The 26,821-nt window shown below is 49.6% G+C and overlaps 1 protein-coding gene across 2 annotated transcripts in view; it reads right to left on the bottom strand.

Moving 5' to 3' along the window:
• The window catches only part of CFAP206 (cilia and flagella associated protein 206), a 901,100-nt gene that overhangs the window by 50,663 nt on the left and 823,616 nt on the right, over positions 1 to 26,821 (bottom strand). The gene's annotated exons all lie outside the window — the stretch shown is intronic.

Here is a 26,821-nt window from a genome sequence, read left to right as displayed (position 1 = left end):
AGGCTCTGACTCCGAATCCTGTATCTCCCCTTTTTCCGGGTATGAGAGTGGTGGTTCCTCGCTCGCTGGTCGGGAGGCTAGATTTTCTGTAACCCGCGTAGAAGGACCCAGGACCCGGTTGTATATTCTAAATTTTTTTCCCACCTCCTTACGTTGGTACTGCTTTGGGAGTCTGTCATAGATATGGAATACGTCGGAGGACCCAATCCCCTTGAAGAACAAGTTACTCTCTTACCTGGTGATGTTCTTTCAATGGGATGGTCCGATGACGTATTCCATATCGCTCCCTCCTTGCCTACCCCGCTACAGAATTTCTTATGCGATTGCAGTTTACGTTTCCGCAAGGCTTTCTGTGGTCATACTGGCAGAAGATTGGCACCACACGTTCTGGGGAAAAAACTACAACTGAGGCTACGGGCGTCGTGCGTCCAACTTATGACATCGGCTGTCGGAGGAGGTCCTTGAGGACGGCGTATCGACGTCATCGACGCAGGATGCAGACGCCGAAAGATTTCCAAAGCAGCACAGCTGTGGTGATTACTGTCATAGATATGGAATACGTTGGAGGACCCAATCCCCTCGAAAAGGTCTTCATAAATATACCGAGGGTTCCCAGCCTGACGACGGGGAATATTCTAAGCATGTGAATCCATGAAAGATCCAATGTTGGAGAAAAAAAGAAGTGCAGGTACTCACTAACTTAGGCTAGAAGTACGCCAGGACCAAGCCAGGAAGGGTCTGAAAGTCGCTCTTACGCCAGAGGCTGGACAAGGGTCATTGACCCGTTTCAATTCATCCCACACTGTTCCACACTCCATTTTCACAGCTCTCCATTTGTCTAACCTCTCCATTTGTCTAACTTCATTTGCGTCTCTCGCTCTTCGCAAATCATTCTCTACGCGTGTCCATTGCTATGAATGTCTCTCTCTCCACACTCCCACTTCAATCAACTTACTGACACTTCCACCACCATCAACCTAAGACTATGGAATGCAAGATCCCTCTGCAATAAGAGGATGGCAGTTCTGGACCTTTTTCTACACCTACATCTTAATTTTCTCTGCATAACTGAAACTTGGTTTCTCTCACATAACTGTTGCTGCTTCTCTTACTACTTCTCTATCCTTTTTTGCACATATCCCTCGTGCCAATGGACGTTGGCTTACTCTACGGTCCTAAATGTTCATCTATTCCATCATCTGTACCCTTACCAGAATATTCCTCATTTGAATTTATATAAAAAATCTTCACTGCTCCTCATGCCATTTCTCTTCTCATTATCTACCACCCACCTGGACCGATTGGCTCATTCTGCGAAGAGATTGACCACCTCCTTGGTCACATTCTACCTAGTCCAACACCTCTTGTCTTACTTGGAGACTTCAATCTTCATCTTTCCTCTACTCATCTAACACCCCCTTCCTATCAATACTTGACTCTCACCTACTTTCCCACTTCCCACTCCTCCCACTCATACCTCTGGTTCTACCCTCGACTTGATCTTCACCTCATCGTTTACTGCCTCCTCCATATCTACTGTCCCCGTCTACCTTTCAGATCACACCCTAATGTCAGCTTCCTTGCTCCCGCCTACTCCCTCTAGCACCTCCTCCCTCTCCTCCACCAAGTCTTTCTAAAGGCGTGATCTACGCAATTGTAACTCCTTGCTCTTCCATGATACCTGCAAACACTCTCTACCATCTCCCACACACTTCTCTCTCTCTCGCTCTCTCTCTCTGCAGAAGAAGCTGCGTCCACTCTCTCTTCATGTCTCACATCAAGCCTTGATCAACTTTACCCTCTTTCTTCCTTTCGGCCCACTGGCAGACCTGCCCAACCCTGGCTCTCTCCTCGTCTCTCTTCTATGCGCCGCCTCCTTGGCAGTCTTGAAAGGCGCTGGCGCAAACACCATTCTACTAACCACACAACCCATTTCTCTTATCACATCCTATACGACAACTGTATTAAGTCTGTCAAACGTACCTACTTCTCTGACCTTCTTCACAGTCAATCCACTCATCCTCAACATCTCTTCCAAACCCTAACCCGACTTCTCTCTCCTCCGGCACCTGACCCGTCCATCAACTCATCCCTATCAGCATCTGACCTTGACAATTTCTTCTCTTCCAAAGTGCACTCCCTAAGCCAGGACATACTATTTACTATTTACTATTTCTATCAATATCGGTGTTGAATTAAACATCAAATTCTTGGTGCCAGGTGGGTGTGACCGACACCAATATACATAAAAAGTCGACACAACTGTGTTTCGGCCTATAGCAGTTTAGATGGCTGTAGATAAAATGGCCTTTATCAGCACCAGGAATTGTGGTCTGCGTTCTTCACAACCTTCCTTGTGGTGCAAGTCTAGAACACAAACAAATGTACAGTACAGAGTGTCCTTTTGCGGGAAAAACAAATATAAAAAGCTACATATGTAGCTGAAGCAGCGTCCCCAGGAGGGGAGACTTACTGTGCTTAAGTAATGTAGCACATAATAGCGAATGTTGCCATGCTCCTGGCTGCGGCCACGCAAATCCAAGAGTGGTGTGTGCGTGCTCGGACTTAGATTGTCTTTATTTATGACCTATTGAAGGAACCAGGAAAAGCCATAACTACTTTGGCTTTTTTTAATGCATGTACTAGCATTCCATTTCCACCCCATAGTTTAGTCTGGAAAGCTACACGTGTATGGTAAGCTTGTGGTGTTAGAAAAACGTACCCCATTCATAAAAAATGTTCCGCCCGGAAAATCAGCTGTGGTTTCAGCATGACTGGATGGTCCTCAAGGGTCCTTAATGATCAGTTCAGTAATCCTATCCAGGGGGAATTAAAAAACGGTGAGACAGCACGCTGCTGTTCGTTGTTTTTCCATTCTACACGAAAGTAAAGGCCACTAGTATATTACCCTTCCCAATCCAGCCCATTCCCAAGATGTGGGCCGTGTGTTATAACACGGCAGCGCACGCTGTCCATATTGAACAAGATACATTTTCAACAAGATCATTTTTAAATTCTTACCTAGCCGCTTCTTTATTGAAAAGTCTCCTGTGCACTCTGTGTCGTGTCTGTGTGCGTGGAGCACAAAATGGTTTGTTTTGAGCTACCGCACCGGTTGCCCTGGTGACTGGCCACCACGGAGAGGCGAGGCTAGCAAGGACTTTTTTTGGTGGCCATCTTATAATGGACCTAGTTCAAGGTTACCAATGTACCCTGCTGGTCTCTGCGTCCCGACACATTTATAGGTAAATAAACCTGGCCTGAGTCAGGTCTCTGTGTGTCAAAATATTATAGGTATATAATTCTGTTCTGTATCGGTTCCTACACTTGGCTCAACCTGATAAAGGGTGCATAATTGCATGTACGTGTTATCATACGGCGGTGAACGTGGAGGCTATGGAGACTAACAGTTCGAAAGTGTACCGTGTTCCTACTATGGATTTAATCAATTGAACACTCATGCTCCAAAACTATAGTGTGTCTCGGCTCCGACATATGTGTGTCCATGAGCGCTGTCTGTGTTACGCACATCTACGCTGTGTATATGGTAACACTCATGTAGTAATGCCCACTGCCAGGACGTTGTGTCACCCAGAGGAACCACATACCAATGTTGTCGCCGTAATGGATGTGTGTAATTGCCATGTAGCTTATTTCAAAGGACTTCATAATTTAAACATTGTACATTCAGATTCATAACTCTAATCACTATCATGTTGGTGGCAACTCTTATTTTTGATGCACATGTCCCGATGTTTGTCAAACAACCAGTATTTCTATATTAACATAAGAATCCTGGCTCGGCTCAGTTTTTCTACTGGGACTATAGCCAAACAGAAACTGGGTGCTTACATGACTAAATCATTGTACCAATCTATCTATCTCTTTGTTTCACTGTTATTATTTTTCAGACAAGGTTGGATAGCTCTACGCTTCAATTGGCTGGGGGATAAAGTCCAATTGTCTCTTAATGGTAATGTCCCAGCAGCACCAATCTGTAGGGAGCACTGTTAATGCTGTACTTAATATATCAGGTATCAATTATCGGTTTAGCAAGCCATTCCATTCTATGGCTACGTTCAGGACATGACGGACACTGTCCAACTTGTAAATCCATCTTTGTTCCAGTTCTCTTAATTGTTTTTCACAGTCGCCTCCTCTTATATTGGGACTCACAGTTTGTAGGACAAACCACTTGAGGTCCTGATCCGTGTGTTTTAATTGTCTGTAGTAATCGATGAGGAGTTTGTCTGCTACTGAATGTCTGATGCAAGAGCGATGCTTAGAAATCCTTTGCTTAACAGGTCTTTTAGTTTTCCCCGACATGGAGCAGTTGACATGGGCATTGGATGGCATAAATCACCATTTTACTGTTGCAGTTGGTGTGTGTGTTTTTAGGTTCCAGTGAACATTATCATGGTCAAATGTGAGCTTCTTTTCCGTAAACTCACATGCTGCACATTTCCCACATTTGTGGTGTCCTTTGACTGGGGGTAGGCCCCAAGTTCTCTCTATTGTTGACCGTAGCCTGGTTTCTCGGTAAGTATGAACTAGATGTTCCCTTAAGTTCATATTCTTTTTGAAGGCAAATACTGGTTTCCTTGACAAGGTGCTGGTGTTTTTTATAAGGTGTCAGTGTTTATTGATGGTGCTCTTCAAGATGTTACTAATCAGGCTGTATGTGGTGACACATACCAGTCTTTTCAGCGGTTCTTTCGATTTAGCTGTTAGGTAAACCTCTCTAGGGGTGTTTACTGCCCTATTTCGAGTATGTGTAACTTTTTTATATAGCCTCTTTGGATTAAATGTTGTTGTAGACCTTCTTGATGTTTTATGAACATTTCTTGATCCGTACAATTTCTCCGGATTCTGAGGAATTGTCCATAAAGTAGCTTTTGTTCGAGTCCTGCCAGATGGTAACTGTCAAAATGCAACAGACCGTTGTGAAGGTCCAAGAAGTCCACAGCGTTATTATCCCATGTCATGGTGAATTTGATGTTGCAATCGCATTGGTTGGGCCACCCAACAAATGTCATAAATTGGCTTTCTGTGCCCATCTACTCCCGGAGGACATTGTTTATGTATCATCACCAGGTTTGGATACACGGCTTGTATGGATACGTGTCTGCATAGATGTACTTTGTTTCATAGTCAGCCAAAAATAAGTTGGCTATGTCTGGGGCAAAAGTTGCTCCCATGCTGATGCCCTTTATTTGTTTGAAAAACTTATTTTTAAATAGAAAGACGTTTTTTTGTCATGGCAATTCTACTGCATTCCAGAATAAAAGCCGTGGGGACAGAGTTTGTATTGTGTCTTCTTTGCAAAACATTACGTAGTACATCAAGGCATTCTGTTTGGGGAATGGACTGTACAGGGCTTCCACGTCCATGGTTACCAGTAAACATGTTTCTCCAACCGCAATGGTCTGCAATATGTTGAGAGCCTGTGTGGTATCTTTTATTAATGAAGCCATTTGGGTCACAAATGGTTTTAAGAAGAAATCTGTATATAAGGATAAAGGTTCCAAGAGTGAGTCGCATGTTGACACTATTGGGCGTCCCTGAGGTTTTTTCAAGTCTTTGTGTACTTTGGGGAGTATATGAAATGCTAGTGTCATATGGTTAATTTTGTTCTGAAATATCTTTTCGTCAGCACAGATCCTTCCCTCAGCTTCTATGTGTATGGTTAGATCCCTTATTTCTTCTCTCAAACTGTTGGTGGGATTGATGTCCAACTCCCGGTATGCTTTGGTGTCGGAAAGTAACCATAAACATTCAGTTTCATAGTCACGCGTATCTTGGATCACAATCCCTCCACCTTTTTCTGCTGGTTTTATGATAAGACTACTGTCCATACTGAGTATTTTTAAAGCTGTCCTTTCTTCCCTGGTGAGGTTGTCTCGATAATAGTTTTCTTTGTTGATAGTTGTAAGAACCTTCTTGGTGACCATATTCTCAAATGAAGTAAATTCTGATGGTATAGTGTGTGGTGGGGGGGGTCAAAGTTTGATTTCATTTTAAAACCTGTGAGGTTTTTCTCTTTGCTTTGCACATCCATGTTGTCTCTCTGATGTTCTGGAATGTAGACATCAAAGACATATTTCAGTCTAATATTCCTGAAGAATCTTTTTAATTCTACTAAAGTTTTGAAGGCCTTGGCCTTTGTGGCCTGCACAAAGGAAAGCCCTTTATTCAAGAGCTGATGTACGCTCCAGGAAAAGTGGGTAGAATTGTGCTTGTGTGCCATGCAGCACAATATCTGCCTGAAGAGAAATGTTCCGCTACCCCCTGACGTGGACATACCATCCTCAGAGGATGAGGATGCAGTGCCTGTGGCAGAGGCAAAAGCATGCATTGCCAGAGATGACGTGAGGGATAGGAGACTGGCTTGCCAGGGACTGTAGGACAATTTCTTCTGACACATTCACATGGCACAAGTCATGCACCACTGTGTGACACTCGCCTCTATTAATAAACTCCACAATGACACAATCAGGAATGTCCTTGTATTGATGAAGTTCAACAGTTTTAATTAAATGATGTGCACCAACTATCCCCCCTCACCCACCGACCACCAAATCCCCAGCACACAACTCCCCTCACCCTCCCACCACCAACTCCCCAGCACACTATACCCCTGCCCCTCCCACCACCAACTCTCCAGCACACTATCTCCCCCCTCCCCAACTCCCCAGCACGGCCAGTCACGGCAAAACATGTCTCAATGTTATTTCTGTGGACTCTTTCCCCACATGCTAGCCCCTCGTGCTCTGGGACCCAATTGGCACTGGGACCGGCGCCTGGGTTTACTCTGCTGCGACCCCTCAGTGGGTGTTGTACAACTGGAGGCTATCAAGCCTGGCCCCCGGATGCGCAGGAGTGTGACCTCCGTGCTCTGGCAGATGGCCTCTGCAAGGGCTGAGACCCCGTCCACCATCTCTCCCTGACCTTCTGCCCATACACAGTCAGTGCAGCAGTACTGGCAGCTGCCTCTGCCCTGTTCATTGACATGGCCCACACAATCCTGCGGGTGGCCTCTCTCTGTCATTCACTGCAGCTACGAGAGGATGTGAAGTGGGCTTTGGGGTGCTCCTGGTGGCCTGTGGTGTTGCTGTAGGCTTGGCCTTGGTGGGTCGTGGTGTCTCACAGCAGTCCATCCGCCTAGGTGTAGCCTGTGTGTGCCCTTGTGGGGTGGTGGTGGCTGGCCTTGAGGGCTTGTAGGCACCACTTCCTCATGGGCCTACCCCCTCGCCCTCCTACATTGAATCTGGTGATGTGTGAGTGCCTGTAGAGGACATATGAATTATTGTCAGGTATGGTTCTTCCATGTGTGTTGGCATGCAAGACAAAAGTGCTATGGTACAGAGTGAGACCTCACACATTTGGGCATGTGGGCACAGCATTGTGGGAATGGTTGCTGCAATATGTGTGTGGCACATGGCCAGATGGCCTTTGGCCTGTGCCTGGGGGGGGAGGGGCAGGGCGTCCATGCAGGGCAGCTGATGTATAGCTCCGGGGTGGCACACACCTTATGGGAGTGGGTGTGGTGGCTTCCTCTATGGTACTGCCATGGCTCTATGGGGCACTGCGTTGCAGCCTGCAGTGTTCCATGTGATGTACAGTGATTGGCTAGCTGTACCCATGTCGGTGTAGGGGGACATGTACTTCCATCTGGGTCATCTGCCATGCCAACATGGGGCAGGCCAACTGGGCCCGCAACATGTTGGTGTGGCTGCTGCACGGTGTCAAGGTTGCTCATGCACCACAATCCCGCTGGCACAGGGTGCACCAGCACGGGTGGTGCGATGTGCATGGCACTTGAATAGGTCACTTGCCACCGCTTCCCACTGCTTTTATGCTCAGGGATGCCCTTGGTGCCCTGCCCCATGGCTGCTGTAGATGGTATCTGATGTGGCACCGTGTCACTACACCCTGATTGGCCATCCTAGCTTCTGGGTCTGCCTACATGTGTCCCTCTCCCCTGGGGCATTTTATACCAGGCTGAAATTTGTGCATGGACTTGTGCTGGGGGTTGACTCACTGCCTGCCCCCTGGCACTCGCCTCCGCACCTGTGACTCCCTCAATGCCCTCCATGTCCAGGACGGTGCTGCACTTCTCCTCCCAGGCAGTGAGGACCCGTAGTTCTACGGTACCCCTCCAGTCACCAGGGACTCCTGGCGGTGTTGGGACAGGCATGTCAGATGGCTGTCCTGCACTGGCGTGAGGTTTTTCGCTGCCTACTGTCATACAGCTCCTCACAGTGGGCAACAACTTCATCAGTGAGGACCGCCAGTTCTCCCTCACTGAACTTTGGTTTCCTTAAGCGGTTTTCAGGCACCTTGTCTCGGGTCCTCTCCTGTGAAACCTTATTTCGGCGCAGTTTCTGCCGGGCAGTAATAGCATTACTGTCAGAGTGGGGCACCTATTAACCCCAGGTTGTGATGCAGCACTAATACCGCTGCATGACCCGACAGTAACGCTATTTCCTCTCGGTGGAAATTGTGCTGGAATACCGCCAGACTTGTGATAAGGCCCATAGTTTGTAAACAAATCTTTGTTTAGTTTACAGATATAAGGATCGGGTTCCATGTGTTAAAATCGCGTCAAAAATAGCCGTTGACACAAAATATCATGGCAAAAAGGCAGTGGTTTTGCCACGCAATCCATGTAAAAGATGCAGAGGACACCCATGCAACCTCCGGACCCATTATGCCATTTAAGGGAAGCGGGGGACACCCCCACAACCCCTGCTCCCCTTAAATGGTATAATGGAGTACACCTTTACCGGGTCAAACCACAGCAATTTTGCTGTGATTTTTTGTACAGGCGACATTTCTTCCGTGATTTTATCACTGCATACCAAGGATCGAGAACATTAGAATAGGCTTCATCAAAATTCAGTCATGAGGGCATGGGGATTTACCATTCGCAAAGGTAAGAATAACTGAATTTCCTCAATAATTAGAAGCACATCCAGTTGTTGTGCTAATGCATTGACTACATGTGGTTATTTTAAGTCATCTAGAAATCAAGCAAGACCAGCATCCCCGCATGACGTTCCAGATTCATAAAGATTTTCATAGTACTGCATAAACGTTTTGTTAACCTTATTTGGATAAATGTGTACAACATCGTCCTCATCCTCTATTGTAATTATGAGAGCGTCATCCCTCTCTCTATTAGTCACCCTAGGCTAGGGTGCTACTTGGTCGGTCTGTCTCTCCATAATGACAAACCCTATTTTTTTACCAAAATACATGACCCGAGTTTCAGCTGTCTCATAAAACTGGATCAACTTTTTATGCATGGGAGTCAACCGCGTCTGTTTTTTTGTCAAATCATACTGCTGGTGTACTATTTTAATTTCTATCTCCAGTGTAATTTGTCTATCCTGCAAGTCCTTCAGCATACATCTTTCCTTGGACATAGAGCTACCCCTAACATATCACTTAAAGGTTACCTATAGTGTTGCAATTGTAGTCACTTTACGCTTGTTCAATAAGACATATTCTACAATGGACTCTCATATTTCTTGTTGAAATAACATGCCCATTAAAGCATGTGATTTAAATCGCCTTTTAACCAGGCTTGATGTTAGTGGAAATGCGAGAGACAATGCGATAGGGCTATGATCAGTATTGTACAGTCAATGGGCCTCATTACGACCCAGGCGGTAAGTTACCGCCTGGGTCGTACCTTTACCACCATGGCGTAAACTATGTTTACGCCATGGTGGTTGGCGGACTTACCGCCCCATTCTGAGGTGAGTGGGGCGGTAAGTCCCCATTAACCCATTTACCCTTCCCCATTCCCATTTTTGCCCCATAGGGCATAATGGGAGTGGGGAAGACGTTAATTACGCCACCGTAAATTACGGTGGCGTAATTAACAACAAGGTCCCTTAGCGCCATGGATTTTAACACCTGCTAAAAGCAGGTGTTAAAACCTCCATGGCGCTAAGGGACCTCGGAATCAGGCGGTAAGGGTCGGCGCTGTTTACGCCGCCGTAAACCGTTTACCGCCTGGGTCCTAATGAGGCCCAATGACACTAGACAATGCTATGGATTGTTAACAGACTATGGTCAATCCTAGCAGTGGAGTCATGGGTTCCTTAGTAATGTGTATACATACTTTCATCTGGATGGTGTGGCTAACCAGAAGAAGGAATCCGACTCAAGTTGGACATTTCAAGTCTGTTTATTAAACTCAAAAGGAAAATGCCTAACTATCCCTACTGCTAAGAGTGATTTCTCTGCCTACAAAACTATGTTAAGGGTGCTTGTCTATTGTCAAAATAAAAAGTAGTCCTCAGTCCGAAAACATAACCGCTATCTGGCCCTACAACTCTGGAAAAACAACATAAATTAAACCAGAGCTCTAGGCTTCTGGCTCTGTCCATCCCAAGTTTTGGTAATATCTCTCGGGATACTATTGTCAGCTCCAAATAAAACGTTCAGTGTCAATTCACAAAAAAAAGACTCTTCAACTCCCCGTTAACCCCCTTAGGAAAAGTTGCAAGTCTTGATATAAATCCAAAGTCTTATATCCTTTTAACAGAGGGATGTTTCCTTCATCCCATTCCAGCAGCTTGGTTGTTCCCCTTGTGGCTTTTGCTTTGCTTGTTTGAACCCTCCAGGTTCGTGTCTACTCAAAAAATGTACAATCTCATTAGTTTCAATAGGGTTCCCCTGACCTCTCTGATTCCCTAACTGGGATGATCTCTTTGGCCGCGACCAATGTTCAGGACTCCGGTTTCTACGGCTCCCGTAACCCATTCTGGCTTCCTGCACTCTTCCTTCCACTTGCCTCCCTCTGCCCAGGGCAACCCTGGTACCTCTGTTACTGTCGGGTCTGGCCCAGGGGGATAGCATCTCAGCTTGGTGATTTTCGTTCATACTCCTCTCCGGCTTCTCCGGTATGTCAGCGCATTCTCTCTGGACTCTGCATGTCTACTTCCTCTTATTTGGAGTGGAAGATTCGTTCCTCCATGTAACCCTGGTTTCGGCGTCGTTCTGCAGGCCCCGCACCCACTACCGCTGTAGCGTGGTCACACCACCAGGAGAGACGGTCCTTTCGTCACCATCTCAGTAGAGGCTAGCTTGCACCTCTCGGTGCCGCCCTTCCGGCATCATTCTTGCTCCCTCTCTTCCTCCACACCATTGCTGGCTCTATGGTGCAGTGCAGTTCTGCCTCCACAACGTTCTCACATCAGATGCTCGCCTCTGTGTAGGATTCTCGCTCATCCATTTAAGGTTCCTAGTCTCTTTATTTCGGCTGCCGTATTTGAAAGGGGTGTGTTGTTCCTCTTTGACTATTGAGTTCAAGGGTAATCATATACTTTTTCTCTAGCCGGTCTCTCTTAGCCGGCTTTGAGGAAGGGTTGTTCAGAAGCGCCAGCCCTTCATCCCAGACGTCGTCCAGGAGCAGCACCAACAGAATGGTTTTCCTCTTTGCCTCCTGGCATTGGTACAGGAAACCTTCCCTTTTCATCTCTTCCAGAGTGAGTTGAAAAAGTTCCAATGCCCGGGCTATCCTGGAATTAAAAGATCCCACCTCATCCAGTGGAGAAGCCCTTGGTGGTGGTGTGAGGCCACTGTCGTAGCCATGTCCGTCCCTGCAGGGGGGAAGGCAGCAACAGCTGGGAAGGAGGCGTGAGATGCCTCTTCCTTTTCTTCGGCAGAGGTGGCCCCATTGTCAACTGGGTCCCCGCCGGTGGAGCCACGGGTGGTGCCGTGGGCAGTCTTCTTTGAATCTCCAACACCAGTGTGTGGAGGGTTGACAGAATATCCTGTGACAGATCTCTTGGGATATCTGGGGAACAGGGTAGCTGGGCCCAGCGCTTGTGTCGTCATCCCCTGACCCGTCATCGTCGCCGCCTCCGGTGGGCGACTACTCGACGTTCTCGTTGTCGTGCCCCATCTCATCCGGGCTGGTGTAGACGAAAACAACTTCCTCATCGGATGATGAAATGTCTGTGCCCCGAAGCTCCTGCACTTCCCCCACCTTCTTCAGCTCCTGAGGGGTTGGATTAGGGCTGAGTTCCTACTTCCTCTTCTCTGGGGTTTTCTCCATTGGTTTGGCCGAAGCTCCCACCTGGGAGGAAGCACCACTCTGGCCGTCACCGAGGCGCCTGCCGAGAGGGCAGCAGCAAGCAATTCGATGGAAGACGATGACTCTCTCGCAGCTTCCCTGGGGTAGCCGATTTTCTCCTCGACAAAGCACTGGAGATTGAAGCAGATGGAGACGACTAACTCGCCGTGAGCGTCGCGGGACCAGTGTAACGCTCACCTGATTCCCACGGAGGCGCCGACCCGTTCTGGACTGCTACAACTTCTTCCACGGTAAAGCGCAGTGCTTGGAAGATGGACTGGACTGGACCCCCAAACCTCGTCTGTCTGGCCCGTAGAATAATCCTTCTGTAGATGGGAAAAGGGAGTTAACTGTCTGCTAGATTGTGTGTGAGATTCCCCCCTTTTTCCCCTTCTCACCCCCCTCGAACCCTAGCTGTGCCTTCCGCAGACTCTCACCTTAATTTCTGTATGGACGAGCTCTCCATCCTGCTTCTGACACAGGGGCGCCTAGATTTCCAGTTACTTCACTGGATCTCGGATTTGGCGAGGGTTTGATGTCTGCTTGCCTTTACCAAAATGCTGCCGTAAGTATATAGTTCAAAAGATCAAGTCTTATTTGTCCCTTGGCCTTTGTTTAATTTTCAGGGACTAGGTGAGGAATCCGTGTGGAGGAATGGATTTGCAGAGGTAAGCTCAGGTGAGTACTTTTAATGAAGGTGTGCCGTAGTGGTTTGCTCCGACACCTTAATGAGTGTGTCTTATTTCCCCATAGGGGCCGGGGTACGGAAAAGCCAGAAAAGCCGCTCCGACCCGAAAAGAGAACTGAGGTCCCAACAAAATTCAGCTAAGACTTAAGGTGAGTAATCTGTCCTTTTGCAATTAGTTTGTTGCTCACCTTGTTTTGTCCTTTTTCTCCGTAGGTCTTGAATGCGACCGATGTTGCCTATGGGCGCTGAAAAGGTTGCCGGTGCCACGTGAAGGTAAGTGGAAGCGGCGCGGCAGCGTGAGAAGCGGAGCGCTTCTAACTATTGTCTTTCTTTTCCGTAGGTGCTGGGATGCGGCCGATGTCGCCTATGACCGCTGAAGAGCTAGACAGCGCCACGTGAAGGTAAGTGGAAGCGGCGCTGCAGCGAGCGATGAGATGCGCTTCTAACCCTTGACTTTCTTTTGCAGGATCGATGGAGTGAAGAATCCGGATGCTGGATGAAGGTAGGTAATGTCCTAATGCTTGCCTTTCTCTCCTTGCAGGTGTTCCAGGTGCTGGCGGGCGTGGCAGGAGCCAGGATGCAGGAGCCGACTCGGTGAGCGTCCTGCTGCAGATGCAGAATAACGCGAAGCACGTGTGGCCATCCGGGCGTGGTTTAAATAGCCTTGGAAGAGCTTCAGGTGAGTGTTCTTCCACTTGCCCCACTCGAGTAAGAAAAGAGTTCCTGAAAGAAAATAGTTCCTCCCCAGCCTTAGTTGGCTTGGAGCTTCAGACAGCATGGTCTGCCTTGGGTGAGTATGCAGCATGGTCTGCCTCAGGTGAGTTCACCCAAACATTACCATATGTGCTGCCATGATGAGCCTGGCGCCTGCTTGGTGAGTATGAAGTCTGCTTCCGGGGACGCTGGGCCTGACCTGGCTCCTCGGGAGCAGGCATCATGACAACCAGCTTGCGTGGTGACCCCGGCGGAAGCGGACTTGCAGTGCTTGGCCTTGTCTTGGGCCCCCACGGAAGGAGCGCCCTCAAAGGACTTAGAAGCCTGCTCAGGTTGGCTGGATCTGGATGAGGCATGCCCCAGACAACCACTCTGGGTACAGGCCTGGGCCTTGAGCCACGTTGCCAGTCGAGCTTAGCAGTCCTTCAACATGCACTTGGAGAAGCCACGGCAAAATTCACAATCTTCCTCCTTGTGCGTCGGGTGCAAATAATACAGGCAATGGGAATGTTTGTCCTCCGTGAAAACATTCCGCAAACCGCAGCTGGTGCAGAGCTTGAAGAGGGAGGCCTTCTCCTCTGACATGATCTGGCGCTGTGTAGGCCTGATTGGCTTCTGGAAACTTCCAAGAAGAACACTTGACGATAAAGCCCTTGAGGGGCGAAGAATGGAGCCAAAAAACAGATTCCCGTTGATCGGATGGATAGACGATGGAGCACACAGGTTTGATTGAACAAAAAGCAGATTTCATACTGAAAAAGAGTAGAAAACGCAGAAAGCTCAAAGAGCAAAACACAAGGACTCCCAGACACTTGAACGGGCAGTAAAAATCTACAGATGGCTGCCCGAGGAGGGGCTTAGGGAGAGGGCAGTATGACCCAGAGACCAGTGATTGGTTTAGGAGAGAAAGACAGTTTAGAAACGAAAGTGAAACTGTTTTTTCTTTTGTTGAGGATTCCCAGTCTGACGACGGGGAATATTCATGAGCATGTGAATCCATGCCAGACCCATGCTGGAGAACTATTTGTATACACTGAGAAGGGATGTCAGCTTCAAAATCATAAGTGTTTAAATAACCGTTCCAAGCTTCTTCCAGCTCTGGGTTTGAAAGGATCTCCCCTTCCTCACGATTCAAGATAGTTCACAAAGTCTCCCAAAAAGGGATTTCCCTTCTCCAAGGTTTCCAAGTAGTTCACAAGACACCAAGGGGTTTCCCTTCCCCAAGGTTTCATGATTGTTCACAAGACCCAAAGAGTTCTCTATTTCCCAAGGCCTCATGTCTTTAACCCAATTTCACAAAGTTCAAATCCCCAGTTCCAGTTCACACTGGGTTCCCTTCAGATTCACCCATAAGCTCTATTGCAGGTATTTCAATTGGCTTTGCATTGATGGATGTTCTCGGTCTAGGCGCAGTTGTTGGACCACACGGTCCACCCATTACAGGTCACGCAACCGATACACCTCACTGGTTTCTCCTTCACCTGCACATTGCCACTATTTCAGCTTTCAGCTTTACAGTGGGATTTAGCTCAGGTTCGTTTCACATCATCTTGTTGCTTTATCTTTTCTGGTTAGCCAATATGGAAAGGGTGCACTTCCCCATATTCTTGTGGCTCTTGCCAATAGTTGTTTCTCTTGAAACGCACTCTTCTGTAATATAGTTCATATGGCTCTGGCCAATGCTTTTTCTCTGAAAGTTCATACTTTCTCTTGAAACACACACTTCTGTGATATAGTTCATTTGACTCTGGCCAATGTGTGTTCTCTCAAAGCTCACAATTTCTGTATATTCATACGTTTCCACACAAAACGGCTTTAATTCAGCCAGTATTCAAAAAGTGCTTGTTTATACGTGAAATGTAATTTAATTCAGATCGGTATTCAAAAAGGGCTTAGTTATACATGAAATATCATTTGAATCTTTACTTTGCTTCAGCTTTCGACTCTTTGCTATTTCTTTTCAACGGCCGCCTCCAATATGCCCTGGTGTCCCTTTCCCAGTTCATCAGACTTTTCGGTCTCTTCTGACGCCTTTGGTTTCTCTGGCGGTGAACCGTAGCACCCGCTACAGTGAAGCAGGCTTTGCTTTTGCTTCCTCCGGCTCCTTCTGGCTTCCACGGTCACCACTTCTACCAGCGTCTCAAATAAGAGCTCTGTGAAGCTTCGTCTGGCTTGCTCGCACCTGCAAACACCCCAGAACTTCTTCTCTGCTCTCTGCGTCCTCGCAGCCTGCTGCTTTCTTGCCACAGCTCTCGTCAGTGAGCCTCCTCGCTCCACCACACCGGCACTCGCTTTCCTCTGCACGGCTTCCCAGGGAGACTTGGTCTGTTTTTGTTCACAGCCATAGCCGACAATGACCTCCCTCTTCTTCCTGTATTGCGGGTTGCAAAATGGCACGGTTTCAAGGGACACACAGACTCAAGTGTTATAGTTACAAAACCTTTATTTACTACAATGCTGGGGTTGGGGCAATACCCAACTGGCCCTAACTCTAAAGGGATGGTTCCCTCAACTGATGTTTCTAAGGGCCGTCGATTTCTGAAAGTCCACAACCAAATTCGGTCTGGGTCAAAACCTATGCTTCCCCTCACTCGCTGATAAAATGTGGTAGGAAGTCTCTTTAAAGGAAAAATAGTGATTCAAAAAGAAATATATACCATGGCTGGTTTCAGGTGGTCTTACCAGGTGTGGCTTGGTTAGTATCCTTAATGTTTATAAAAAAAAAAAAAGAAGTTGTTCATTAGCACTTCTACACACATTTCTTATACTCTGTTCAACAAGTACCCAATGTCTTTAGTTCCTGCGGATTCCCTTCTCCAAGCTTCACTCCTTCCAAGTTTCAAATCAAACAAAAAATATAACAGTTTCTTCCAGGCTTCTCTGGGTTCCCTTCCCCAAGTTTATGCCTCCTTTTTTCACCAAATAAAAGTTAATCTCTGTTAGGCCTCTTAGGGTTCCCTTCCCCAAGCTCAGGCCCCTTCAGTTTAAAAAACAGAACGGACGTAGCATGAAGACGTGAGCTCTCGGTGCTCCTGAGGCCGGCAGCCGTATCCTGCAATATCCTACCAAAAAACTAAATCTCCATGTGAAGAGCAAGATCTTTCCAAGTGTCGGAACATAACGTCATTCGCACCCGGTGGTTCGAGTGTGCAACCGACAGCCAGTTCCAGAGAAATAAGCTGCCAAAGAGTTGGAGCGACGGCGTCTTGGAAGTCTCCAAGATGGCCGCCGGGCGCTGTTGAGCGCGAACCTAAGGACGCTGCAAACACTGATATGATATGATATGATATGATATGATATGGTATTTGTAACGCGCCTATACACAAGTGTTTCAAGGCGCGACGAGGCAGGGAGGGAGGGAAACAAGGGGAAGACAGACAAACGATCCTACTAGGCCAGGTGTCATTCAGATCGCGCAAGTGCAGAGGTAAGGGGAAAAGGAGAAAGTGCAGGGGGAGGAGGTGGGGGGGAAAGTGCAGTACAAGGTAAGTAGCGTAATAAAATAATAAATAATAAATAAAAGGGCCAGCTGGTGGCAAGTGCGAGGTAAGTGCAGAGCAAGTGCTGGGAAGGGGGCTGTAGGGATACAGTGACAGTCCCACAGTGCAGGGGGAGCCAGGGAGGCAGTGCAAGTGGAGAGTGGCTGGGCCCTGGACCGAGGTCACAGAGTGGCCCAGATGCAGGTTTAGTGCAGAATTCAGTGGGGAGTTAAGCAGGTTTAGCAGGGGAGAGGGAGAGAGAAGGCAGAAGCGAAGAGGAAGGTTTTGAGGTGCTTCCGGAACCGGAGATGGTTCTCCTCGAGTTTCAGGGAGGCAGGAAGGCTGTTCCAGAGGGAGGACCCTGCTGCGGAGAGAGATCTACCCCCAGCTCGTTGCTTCGAGAAGCGGCTGACCATGAGGGAGTTGGAGACGGATGAGCGAAGGGCTCGTGAAGGAAGATATTTAGGAAGAGAGAGTTGAAGGTATTTAGGCCCCAAGCCCCAGAAGGCCTTGTGGACAATGCAGAGGGTTTTGAACTTAATCCTCGCAGCCACTGGGAGCCAGTGAAGAGATTTCAGTCCTGGAGAGATACGGTCCCTGGGCTTGAGGCCAAGGACAAGTCTCGCAGTTCTGTTCTGGATAAGTTGCAGAGGGCGGAGAGTGGAGGCAGGCAGATTAAGATAGAGGCTGTTACAGTAGTCCAGCCTTGAGAGAACCAGGGCTCGGGAGACAGTGAGCTTCTGGGGGAAGGAGAGGAAGGGAAGAATACCTCTGAGGAGGTGCAGCTGGTAGTGTGACTTCTCAGAGAGGTCAGATATATGAGGAGAGAAGGAGAGTGTGGAGTCGAAGATGACCCCGAGGTTTTTAGCCTTGCAGGTAGGGGCAGGAAGGGGGCCAAGGGAGGCCGGCCAGAGAGCTGCAGGGAAGGAGGGAGTGGGTGTGCCGATGAGTAGAATCTCAGTCTTACTGGCGTTAAGGCAGAGGTCATTGGCGGCACACCATTCCTGGATAGCAGACAGACAGTCGGAGATGAGGGAAGGAGAGGAGGAGGCCGAGGGTAGCCTGAAAATGAGCTGGGTATCGTCCGCATAGCACTGGAAGTGGGGGCAGAGAGCGGCGATGCGGTGGGCAAGGAGTGCCAGATACTGGTTGAAAAGCCAGGGAGAGAGGTTGGATCCCTGGGGGACACCACAGGTGGAGAAAAAGATGTCAGAGAGGAAGGAGCCCATTTGGACCTGGGAGGGTCGACCGGAAAGGAAAGAGGTCAGCCATGCCAGAGCCTGACCAGTGATACCCAGGTTATCACGGAGACGGTTGAGCAGGATGGCATGGTACAGTCGGAGATGAGGGAAGGAGAGGAGGAGGCCGGGGAAGAGGTGCTGCGGAGAGACGATCGCCGCTGCGGAGGGAGGAGACTGCCCTTCCTCCCCCTGCACGGATCAGCTTATTGCCAGAGGGCGGGTAACTGAGGGAACGGACCGGCAGAGAGAGGAGACCTGCGCCGGACTCCCCGCCCCCCTCTGGCCTCCCGAGTGGAAGCGGGCGCTCCGTACACCGTTGAGCGCCTGCCAGCCTCCTACCTACCTCTCTGCCGACCTGTGCCGGGGGGAAGAAGCCTCAAGACCCGGCAAGGAGAGGCGGGGCGGGCCCTGAATTCAGTCCATCTGCCCGGGGTGCGCTGCCGAGGAGGAACCCCCGCAGCGCCCGTGGCCCCCACTCGGTGCGGGCTGTGCGCTATACCCTGGACACACGCAGGACACTTTTGCAGCTTGGAGAAGGGGCACCACCATAAAGCAGGCTAGATGCATAGTCACTGACACGGATTGCAGTAAAGAGAATAATCATCTCCTGTCAAGTCGGCAAAGAAACCACAGTGCTCCAAGCAGTGAAGAAAAGAGCATACCATAACATTAATGACAATCAGGAAGAGCCTGGAAACCATACTTGCCTTAACAACACGGGAACAAGGGACCACTTGCCTGAGCCCCGCACGCCCAGAGAACGTCGGGCTGGCCCGAACACAATGACCTTCTGAACAACTAAGCCAGTTTATCTCCGCGGCGTAACGATCAGTTGCTCCCAACCGCAGAACGTGCTCTTCCTCGTAATATAAAGCCTGCTTCGCAGGATGGGAAAGGACAGGCCGAGGAAGACTTCCACACAAAGCAGGATAGAACAGTATGCAACCACCCCGCTGTCCCGCTCACCAGAGAGACCAGCATCAGCTCAATCTGGAATTATGGAAGAAGACATCTCCCTCAGGGATGTAATGAGCGCCATTGCCAGCTCCAGGACATCCATGGAAAAGAAAATGGACGCCATAGGGGCTGAGATATCCCTGCTGAGGCGTGACTTGCAGAAGTTGACTGCACGCAATGGAGAGGCGGAAGCTCGCATATCGGAGACCGAAGACAATCTGCAAGGAGTTAATCGCCAGATAACCAGCATGTTACTGTCATGATCTCTGCTTCCAAAAGGTCAGGGTTTTCCCAACTCCCTTGGAAGCAGATCCATAACCCAGGTTCCGAGTGCCAACCAGTCCCAATTGGGACCTTTTGGACCCAGTCCTGGCGCCAGTGGCACCAGGCTCATAAATATGCCCAGTCCCAGCGCTGGAAGCGCCGGGCTCATAATGCTTGGGTGGACTTACCTGCAGCAGACCATGCTGCTTACTTGCCTGCCAGTTGAGCCTCTGATCCTCTTCTGTTTGGAACTACTTTTCCTGTTGGGTGGGGCAGGAGCCACTCCCTAGATTCAGAACACTGGAACTCTTCTGGAAAGCAGGAACTCTTTTCTTACCTAGGCGTGGCTGTGGAAGGAGACACCTAAGCACTACAGGAGGCTATTTAAACCACACCCGATGGATGAATCTTGCTTTGCGTTATTCTGCATCCTCTGCAGCAGAACGCTCATCGTGTCTTCTGCATCTGATCCGGGGCCTAAGGAAAAAGGCTTACCATCCCGAATCCAGTCTTCAGCAACACCTATAAAGACAAGAAAGAACAGGTTAGCATTACGGTTTTCAGTGACAGCTCTTCACTTACCTGGTCCATCGGCTGTCACCAACGCCTCGCGCTGCATTCCGGCATCTGAAAGACAAAGGCTTACCTACTCTTTGTGCGCTCCGGAGGTCTTCACACTGCATTCCGGCATCTGAAAGACAAAAGCTTACCAACTCTTCGCACCCTCCGGAGGCCTTCGGCGCTGCATCCCGCATCTGAAAGACAAAACAAGGTGCGTTTAAAGACATTGGGGAACTTTAATACTCACGTGCCATTACTCCTTTCCACATCTAACCCAGTGGGTATTCCGGCACCCTGCAGCCGCTCCGAACTTGTACCTGCAAAATAAAAAGACAGTTAGAGCGCATCGTGAAGCAGGCAACAAGCGCTTACTTACGTGCTTCCAGGCGCTTCTATTCATCACACGGGCTCCATCTTCAACTCACTTCAGCCCGTCATCCGCCATCGCCGGAACCCTGCAAAACAAGAAACATCATTACTAAAGACTTTAAAGACATTAGAATTACTCGAAACTTACCGTTCGTGCAGTAAACGACGGACAGCAGTCCTCTGAAGTCAAGAGGCCTGCTCCCCTTATCCAGTGAAGAAACTGGTTACAGCACCCTGCCCAGAGGCAGATGGAGAGCACGGCGTTCACTTACCTAAGGTGAGAGTGTTAACCTTTGGGGTTCTACAGGAGAAGAGAAAGGGAAGAAGAGAGAGACATTCAATAACCCAGTTCCTTAATCCCATATTCTCTATCTGCAGACATCTTACCCTTCGAGTCAGACATACAGTGCACAGGGCCCAGCCCAAAGAGCCAGCCGTGTGTTACACATCACCTTTGAAGATACGGTATACGCCCAGTCAAGACCGGCGCCTCTACGGGAATCAGGTGAGCGTTACAGTTGCAACGTATAAAGTCCCTGGAGGGAAGAGTAGATGAAGGGGAAGGTCGATCACGGCGCAATAACGTCCGCATCCTAGGCCTTCCCGAAAAGGCGGAAGGAGAATGCATGGAGTTGTTCTTTGAAAGATGGCTATTGGATATATACGATGCTGAATCCTTCTCCAAATTCTTTTCTATCGAAAGGGCCCATCGCATCGCATCCCATCGGGCAGGATCACCCCGGGTGCACCACCGCGTGCAGTCATAGCAAGACTTCTGAATTATAGAGACAGGGATGCCATACTACAAATGGCGAGAACAAAAGGGTCCATCACCTTCAATGGCTCGAAAATCTCCTTCTTCCCTGACTTCACGAGGGAGGTCCAAAAAGCGCGCCAGTCCTTTGACCCACTTAAAAAACGCCTCCAATCGTGTGGAATGAAATATGGCCTGATTTTCCCTGCTCAACTTAAAATATACTACAAAGGCACGACAGTACACTTCACGAATCCCAAGGAGGCATGGGATTGGGCAGAAAGGCACATTGAGGGTGACTGGACTGGAAGGAAGAAGATTGGAAACGACCGTAATAGGCCACATCCAGAAAGACCACCAGACCACGACTCACCACAGCGACAGGTGGATGTGGCACAACAAGGGAATGCATGATAAAAAAATGGTAGAGGATAAAACAAATGAAATCACGGGACGTGGAAGAAAGCGAATCCAAACATAACGTGTCTCACATGACAGGAAGAAAGTAATGGCTGACGGCTGATACCGTCCCGCCCCTCTTTGGCAAGAAACGTACACATAACGATAGGCAAAGTTCTAGATTGCCTAGATATACTGTTTAAGTAAAGTTTGAACTGTTAAAAGGGCGACAGATGCTTCGGTTGGGGATGAAGTATGGGGAGGGGGGAGTTTGGCACAAGTTTACAAGTTGGAACCACTCAATGAAATACTACATATTACAGAAGATAGTGATCACTCAGACAACAATTTCTGTTCCCTGCTACGAATCAAGCGAGTCCAATGCCCCTGCTAAAGGAGGCCCCATCGCCTGCTGGAACCATACACACAAACGCGACTCTGCAGGATAACAAGAACAAAACATTGAAACTACTCACCTGGAATGTAAACGGCCTAGGAAACAGCCTGAAAAGGAGGCTAGTGAGACAGTTCCTGAACCGACACAGCCCGGACATAGCCTTCCTAACAGAAACCCATTTGGCAGGGACTTCCAATGCGCTATTTAAACGATCGAACTACCGCACAATCATACAAGCTGGTTTTACTATGGGAGCCAGAGGAGTATTGATGTTAATCCATAACAGGCTACCGCTCACCCTCACCAAAATAATACAGGACACCGGGGGCAGATTCACATATGCCACGGGCACGCTTTGGAACAGGACGATATCCCTTATGGTGATCTACGCCCCACCGGCTCTTCAGTCCAGACTTATGGAAGATATTACGCCCCTACTAACGAGCGACACCTCAGATGTTCTGGCCCTGGGAGGAGACTTCAATGACGTCATGAACAATGTACAAGACCGCACGCATCTACACAACAGAGACCCCAATCGCCGAACCAATCTGGCCACGTTTGTAGAGGCTTTTGGCATCAGGGATGTGTGGCGTGACCTACACCCGGAAGAAAAGGGGTACTCCTTTCACTCAGGAGTGCATGCATCGCTGTCACGACTGGATTATTTCTTTATGCCTGCGACATTAACACACACAGTAACGCAAGCTGAATATCTTCTGCGGGGCATCTCGGATCACTCCCCCCTACTCATATCACTTACGACGTGCAAACCAGCTCCTCCAGCGAGGTGGAGATTGAACAACTATTATCTAGGGTCTCCTGAACTAATAGAACATATCAGTCAGTCAAACAACTTTATTCGGCCTGGAAGGCCATCAAAGTGCATCCTAAAAAACAGTTCTAATACATGAACGCATGGAAAAAAAAAAAAGAAGAATGACAACACACCCAAGTAGAGAACCAAACCATCCATGGGTGCCCCCCCACAGGTCTCTAGGCCAATAAACAGGAACCCTCAACCACCTTCCCTCAGGTATCTCCCGCAGCGCCTCGGGCCCAAGGCGGTTAGATTTGCCCCTGAAAGAGGACTAAACCCAGAGGAGGCTCTTGCAGGGCACACAAGGGCAGGTATAGGGGGTGCACTGACAGTAATACCACTTTTCCCTATCAGCCAATGGCCATTACATTTTTCCAATACGGCCCTTGCCAGATGGGCGCTCCCAAAAACCAGTTTGACGATGTCCGTTTTGGCTGAAGGATTGGACAGTCTGGTGCACTCCAACAAAGAGCCCATGGACACAAACTCACACTCCCCCACAGCCCGCAACCAATGTAGACATTTATTCCGCAGGGCGTCCCTTGGTTCTCTTGTGCCAAAAGTGGGTTTTAGAACACCATGAAGGAGGACCATGGAGCTACTACAGCCTTCATTAGTGTGGCGCCCCAACCTCGGCCTGCCCGGACCGGGGATTGAGGCACTAGCCTTCCTCCCCACAGGGTGCTGCATCAATGGGGGCTTAGTCCTTGAGTCTCGAACAGTGGTTTCACTCCTTCGGGGTGACAGTGGGGGACAGCCTAGCTTTGGGCGGCTCCTCGGAGACCTAGCCACGGAAGTAGCCAGGGATGGACAGGGGATCAGGGGATGTGACCCTTTATCAAAGGCAAGATTAGGACCCCTAGGGCCGGACCCTACTGCGCTCTCACCTTCCCTACCCGTACCCTCCTCCCCCCAAGTCCCCCGTGTCCCCTTGATCAACACTAACAAAAGATTTTTGATCTCGGCCATCTCTGATAACAGGAGGTTCCAGGGACAGCTAGGGAGGGTTGCAGAATCAGAGGAAGTTTGGGCTGGTAGAAAATGTTCACCATTTGGGATGGATTTAGAGGCCAGGGGAGCGCTAAGACGGGGCAAGAAGCCAACCCCTGGGGGAGCATCAGAGGTTGGCCTAGAACCAGATCTGGACGGATGGCAGGACTTCTCTCCCCTGCTCAAGTCGACTGGACCCAAGGCCTCAGGAGCCACAAACATGGGCACAGGGGAGGCGGCGGGATGGGCTTCAGCTTCAACATGAGTATGAGGAACTATAACCTCATGGTTTCGGCCGGAAAATAGATGAAAAGGGGCCGGCGCCAGAGAAGGCAACAGAGGTGGAACCCTAGATGGGGCCAGCGACACATTCCCTTTGATCAGTTTTGAAAACCCTATTGAGATCCTCTCACATCCGTTGGCCAAAGTATCCAGAAGTCCGGCTGTAGCCACACAGTCAAGACCCCCTCCAGGGGTTAACAGGTTGACAGGGGTCCCAAGGTCATCCAGAAATGGGCTTAAATGTCCAGTTGTGAGAAGAGGGATTGAAACAGGATCACAGGAGGTCCCAGAGAGACTAGGTAGGGGCCCCACCTGCAAGCTGGGGGGGCAGGGTGGCTTGAGCAAGGATTCTAACGAGGCTCCCTCTTTGGTGCAAGCAGAGACCGAGGGCAGTTGGACAGGAACTCCTTTCCCACAGAGGCTCCCGATGCCAGTTCCCTTTGCCTGCGTAGCCCCCAGTGCTTTACGCAACATACCTCCCCTCAGCCTTCTGCCCCTAATTGGCTTCCGATTCACCAGCGGGGCCAAGGGTCCCTGTAGACTCGATAGAAGAGAGGATTTGGAGAGGTGAAGTGGGGAAAAAGGAGAGAAAATGTCTCCACCTTCCGTGGCTCCATTGGCGATTTCCTGGGGAGGACCCACCATGATATGGCCTTGAGCACCTGCAGGGGGGGGGTAGTAGGGGGGTAGTAGGGGTCTGGCCCTCCACAATACACGCTATAGGCTTTATTGGCTTTGTTGGCCCTCCCCACAGTAAGTGCCTCAGTCTCACCTCACAGTCCAGGTGCACCACCACGGGTCCGCAAACACCCTCCGCGGGACGCCAACACCCGCGCCCTTTCCCCGCGGGCTTCACCCAGCGGGCTTGCGTGTCCGAGCCTTTGAAGGTGGGGGGGGCGTGGCCAAAGAACGAAGGCCCTCCTGGGCCAGACAAGTCCCCTCCGCGGGACGCCAACACCCGCGCCCTTTCCCCGCGGGCTTCACCCAGCGGGCTTGCGTGTCCGAGCCTTTGAAGGTGGGGGGGGGCGTGGCCAAAGAACGAAGGCCCTCCTGGGCCAGACAAGTCCCCTCCGCGGGACGCCAACACCCGCGCCCTTTCCCCGCGGGCTTCACCCAGCGGGCTTGCGTGTCCGAGCCTTTGAAGGTGGGGGGGGCGTGGCCAAAGAACGAAGGCCCTCCTGGGCCAGACAAGTCCCCTCCGCGGGACGCCAACACCCGCGCCCTTTCCCCGCGGGCTTCACCCATATACAAAATGTCACATCAGAATACTTTGAGACCAATACGGGAACAGTAGAAAGTCCCGCCGTACTTTGGGAGGCATATAAACCGGTATTACGAGGAGAAATCATCTCCTGGACGACGGCCCAAAGGAACATACACCTGGAATCACTTCATGAAGCAGAAACGAATGTTAAACAAGCAGAAGACGCACATCTCACTTACGACAGTCCAGATACTAATAGAGCGCTGATACTGGCTCAAAAGTAACTGCAAAATATTGCACTGGACAACGCCAAACAGGCATATAGTGCAATGAGGGCCAGAATATATGACACTGGAGACAAAGCAGGGAAGGTCCTAGCCTGGCTTGAACAGAGGGACGAGAGACATTGCCATGTGAGATCGATTGTGTCCCAGAACTTGGAATCCTGCCTCACAGACGGAGACATAGCTGAGGAATTCGCAAAATTTTTTGAAGACCTATACAGGGCCCCCACAACTCCCCCTGAAAACTCTATACTAGATGATATCACTCTTCCGATCCTCAATGAGACCCAAATTGCTGGTTTAGAAAGAGACATCACGGAAGATGAAATTGCAGGGGCTATGACCCAGCTCCAGCCTGGGAAGACCCCTGGACCGAACGGTTTCCCCATAGAAACCTGGAAGAAGATCAGCTGTAGCAACCTAGCTCCCCACCTACTACGCATGTTCCAACAAGCCCGGACAACGGGATCCCTCCCGGCAGGCCCGAGGAAGGCCACAATAATTGTTATACCCAAAGTGAATAAGCCTCCGGACCAATGTGGGTCATATAGGCCTATCTCCCTTATTAATGTTGAAACCAAGATTCTGGCCAAACTTCTAGCGATACGCCTACAGCAAGTCATAACATCTCTAGTCCACCCGGACCAATGTGGCTTCATGCCGGGCAGATCCACGAGGATGAACATAAGAAGACTTTATTTAGCCATTGAGCGGGCCCAGACCCTCAATATTCCCCTGGGTGTACTTGCAATAGACTTTGAAAAGGCCTTTGACTGTCCGGTGGGAGGCAATCTGGGCTATCATGCGAAAAATGGGTTTTCAGGAGCAGTTCCTATCCTGGGTCCAATTGCTATATGAGGCACCGATGGCTGAGGTCCGTGTGAACGGTTGGACCTCACGTCCCTTTGCTTTGGGGAAAGGGACCCGACAAGGATGCCCACTATCAGCGCTGCTCTTTGCACTGGCAATGGAACCATTGGCTCAGTTGCTAAGAGAGACACCCATATGGAGTGGCATCCCGGGTGGTTTGGGGTGGGAAGACAAAGTCTCATTATATGCAGACGACCTATTGCTATACCTGAGGGACCCCAGAACGAAATGCAGTGACACAGTTGCTCCAGAAATATGCTGCTTTTAGCTGTTTGAGAGTAAACTGGGCTAAATCTACACTATTTACATTAAATACTCTAGGCAGTGAGGTTCCTGAGTCATGCCCATATAGAATAGCTCCTGATCACTTCCAGTATCTAGGCTTTAAGGTCACGAGGAACCTAGATGATTATACACTGAATAACCTACAACCCATTACGGAGAGATTCACAGGGGA

This window comes from Ambystoma mexicanum, chromosome 4p (genome assembly GCF_040938575.1).
Source record: "Ambystoma mexicanum isolate Mex_15411 chromosome 4p, UKY_AmexF1_1, whole genome shotgun sequence".
In the NCBI taxonomy this organism is placed as follows: Eukaryota; Metazoa; Chordata; class Amphibia; order Caudata; family Ambystomatidae; genus Ambystoma; species Ambystoma mexicanum.
The sequence above is the reverse complement of the archived record's forward strand: the minus strand, read 5'-3'. Positions and strand labels throughout refer to the sequence as shown.